The sequence below is a fragment of the Glycine max genome, chromosome 4 (genome assembly GCF_000004515.6).
Source record: "Glycine max cultivar Williams 82 chromosome 4, Glycine_max_v4.0, whole genome shotgun sequence".
NCBI lineage: Eukaryota > Viridiplantae > Streptophyta > Magnoliopsida > Fabales > Fabaceae > Glycine > Glycine max.
In genome coordinates, this window is record NC_016091.4 from 26,408,708 (window position 1) to 26,412,545 (window position 3,838).

The following is a 3,838-nucleotide window of genomic DNA, read 5'->3' on the forward strand; positions in this document are numbered from 1 at the left end:
ATCGAGTGACTCATATGTATGCACGGGTTTCAAATTCACATGAACATCAATCTTTGAAGTTTGGTTAATCAAGTGACTCAAACAATTTGACAATTGATCAACTGTACTATTTAGAACTATTTAATATGAATGTTAGTTCTTTTATCTTTTTATAATCTCTTTCTTTTTATTCTTCCATCGAAAATCATTTAGACAAAGACCCGTGCATACGCACGGGTTACCGACTAATTTTTAATAAAGATGTTGTTTTTTCCACTTAACATTATTTTTATTAAAACTGATGTTGTTAATTGCATTTCTAATTAATATAAATTTTCAGTGACATTCCTCTCTCGCCCAAACCTCTCACACTCCCAAACCTCTTGAGGCTTAGCCTCTCGTCACTGTTGGCACTGTCATCATGTCGAAACTACTCTCAAGCCCTCGCCTCTCATCATCGTTGATGTTGAGTTTCCTTCAGCTTGGATCTCTGACAATCCACCTAAAATGGCGATGTATAGCGGGATCTGCAAGCATGGAGGGCGAGAACGCGAGCAAGGTGACCGAGTTGGTGAACGAGATAGCCAACATCTCCGAGTACATGCCTCCAATGAAGAAGCAGCATTGCAACTTGGCGTAGAGGCTGAAGCTTCTGATCCCAATGTTCAAGGAGATTAGGGATATGAACAAGGATGCACTTCCTGAGGACACTTCCAACTCAGTCCTCGCCTTCAAAGAAGCTCTCCAATCTGCGAGGGAACTCCTCAGATTCAAAAGCGATTATTATTATTGTTGTTTTTTTTTTCTGCTTTTTATTGAACTCATTACCAAAAGTAGTTTTAGCAGTAATGATTTTGAAGCTACATACACTGGATTATTTTTTATTTTTTAAGATTTTTTTGTATTTTTTTATAAATTTATTTTGGTTTTTGAACTGTTTTTGGTTTTTTGCCTCTTTTATATGATGATTGTTGATCGCATTGAGAAAGAAAATAGCCATGCAAATGGCTGAAGAAACAGTATCTGCTAAAGATAGGGATCCATATACTGCTTTTACAAACCGTGTAAAGGAGCTTAACTATGGAAACTCTTATTTCTTCTGGGTATGACTTTTGAAATCAGTTAACTCATCGGCTGAATGATCTACTTTTGACTTTCAGCATATTGTCTGTTTTGCAACCTATTAGAAAAAGTGACTTACAAAAGGTTGATCCATGGAAAGCTTGTGAATTCTTCAGCACATGTTTCAAAGATCCATCAACATTTCCTGTTGTGATTGTTGGGAACATTGATCCCATTATTGTGATGCCCTTGATATTGCATTTCAAAATTGTTGTGTATGTGGGACTTCTCTTTTTAATTAGTTTCTCTGCCATACTTGAACCGATTTATATGAATATTTTCCTTACTTAAAGAATGGCATGTGCAATGCAATTTTGCAGATACCAGACCGAAGCTGGTGGCAGGATCTGCTGAAGGGTATTCTGAACATGTTGAGGGAAGGCTTAGGGAGGCTAGGATGAATCACCCAAAGGGGATAACGGTTGATAACCGAGGAAATATCTATGTTGCAGATATAATGAAAATGACAATTAGGAAATTTAGTGATTCAAGCAAGCATTATGTTATACTCTGAGCAATCCTTTGTCCTCCTCAGTCCTCTCCCCCATAAGACTTTTTTTCTACTTCTCACATTAGAATCGTAAATTGGAGCCTTTATTTAGTTAAGGTTTTTGTTTCCAAGGATCACAACAATTGCTGGAGGAAAATGGAGCCGGGGAGGGGGCCATATTGATGATCCAAGTGAAGAAGCTAAATTTCCTAATGAGTTGGATGTGGTTTATGTTGGAAGTAGTTGTTCCCTACTTGTCATAGACAGGGGGAACCAAGCCATCAGGTAGATCCAACTACACTTTGATGATTGTGCTTATCAATGCGAAAATGGATTTACACTTGGTAAACTAAATCAATCCAGAGTCTCCTTTCTCTAGAAAACCTTTTGATCAATAAGATTGATTGTGGTCAATTTGCAGGAATTGCAATGCTTGTTGGGGCTGCCTTCTTTGGCTATATGCTTGCATTATTACAACGTAGACTCGGTACAATTGTAGCATCTCAAGATGTGAGTGCCTAGTATTGTCTTCTGCCTTCTGATTCATTGTAGTAAATCTGATATAGACCTCAAATAAATATCATTGTCCATTGATAGAACTTCAATTAATCTAGATGTAGTAGATATCTGGAGTTATTTTGGGAAGTTCAACTGTTCTCAACTTTCCAATATATCTCTCATTTCATGCTATGCTATACAGGTTCCAAATTATCATTTTTTTTTCTTTTTAACTCAAGATTACCTATAGATACACTTGCCACAGAATTTAAACTTGTCCTTTGTTCTCTAAAACTGTCTAGTCTAATGTTGCTAAAATTATTGTGTGAATATATGAGAAATCTTGAGTCATTTATTCATCTGCTGCTTCTATAGGTTGAGGGTGCAGCAATGTCTGGCATTTCACCAAGTCCATATCAAAAGTTCTTGAAGTCTGTTAGGCCTCCTTCAATTCCATCATATCTTGGAAAAGACTATATTTTCACTTCTCTATTGCATCTTTCTGACAATCTTAATGTTACAAACATTTTTCTACATTACCAATTGTGCATTGATGCTGATACACTTTTGAAGATTAATAATTAATAATATTTCATATTTTTAAATATAAGATAAGTATGTAACCAAAAAAAAATATAAGTTAAAAAATTTCTTTAATAATAAAATCATTCAAAATTAGGATTGCCTTTTATAATAAAATTATCAATTTTTTTAGAGAAATAATAAAATTATGGATTAAAAAGACCAAAATGCAAACTTTGTAACTTATAGTTTAAAAATTAGTGTGGTTGATAAAAAAAACGTTTTTTTTTTTACTAATGATATGCAAACAATTTAGAGATGAAAGTCATACTCGGATTTAATGGATATGAAAAAGTATAAGTAATGATTAAATTTTTTACCAATCCAAATATATAATAAGAAACTGTAGGAAAAATTTTAAGTCCAGGTATATAACCGCATCCAAAACCAAATCTCCACATCTACACATACATATTATAAATTTGTGATTTTATTTCTTTAAGATGAGGGAATCGTACTTTATATTATTTAACGCAATAATGGGTGAAAACAGACACGTGATTTATTAAAAATTTATATGACATATTTTAATTAATTTAATATTAGGTTTGAGTTATTAATTAAATAAAATAATTCGAAATACTAATAAAACAAATTATAAAAAAACACGAAGAAAGTTAATTTAGGCCTTAAAAAGTTATCTATGTCGGGTAAATATTCAACACTAAATTCAGTTATAATTATTAATTAGAAAATTCACTGTTAAAATTTTAATTTGGTAATGTAGTATATGTGCAAATCTTTTGAAGGTAGATATCACTCCTAAAAAAGGCCTTTTTATGACATACATACAAAGTTGGTTCTCCTAAACCGTCATAGTATAATACACGGTGACACTTTCGTAATTGCGAAGTTTGAAAACGAAGACGGTTATGTAACACACCATCGTAGAATGATGCACGTCATTTAGTCATGTGAACCCGTTTCATTAACTGAGTTAGTCTCGTGATCTCAGTTAGTGTATACACTCACCACTCACCCCTTAAGCGCTACCCTCACTCCAGTCACCCTCTCTATCAATCACCCTTTCGTGCCGGTCCGCCCCGTTGTCAAACGTATTCGACCACCGTTTTATTATTGCCGTCATCGTCCAAGGTCAGTATTTCGTTTCCCTTTTCTGACTATTTCAGCTAGGTCATCGTTGGAATGACTTATTTCGTTTCATTT

The 3,838-nt window shown here is 34.0% G+C and overlaps 1 pseudogene across 1 annotated transcript; it reads left to right on the forward strand.

Annotated features, from left to right (window-relative positions):
- Window positions 1–983: 983 nt before the first annotated feature.
- Window positions 984–2,699, forward strand: LOC100781468 (uncharacterized; annotated as a pseudogene). Its single transcript, XR_003266693.2, has 5 exons — window positions 984–1,082; window positions 1,379–1,596; window positions 1,724–1,935; window positions 2,013–2,101; window positions 2,465–2,699. The product of XR_003266693.2 is annotated as an uncharacterized protein (transcript).
- The last annotated feature ends 1,139 nt before the right edge of the window (window positions 2,700–3,838 follow it).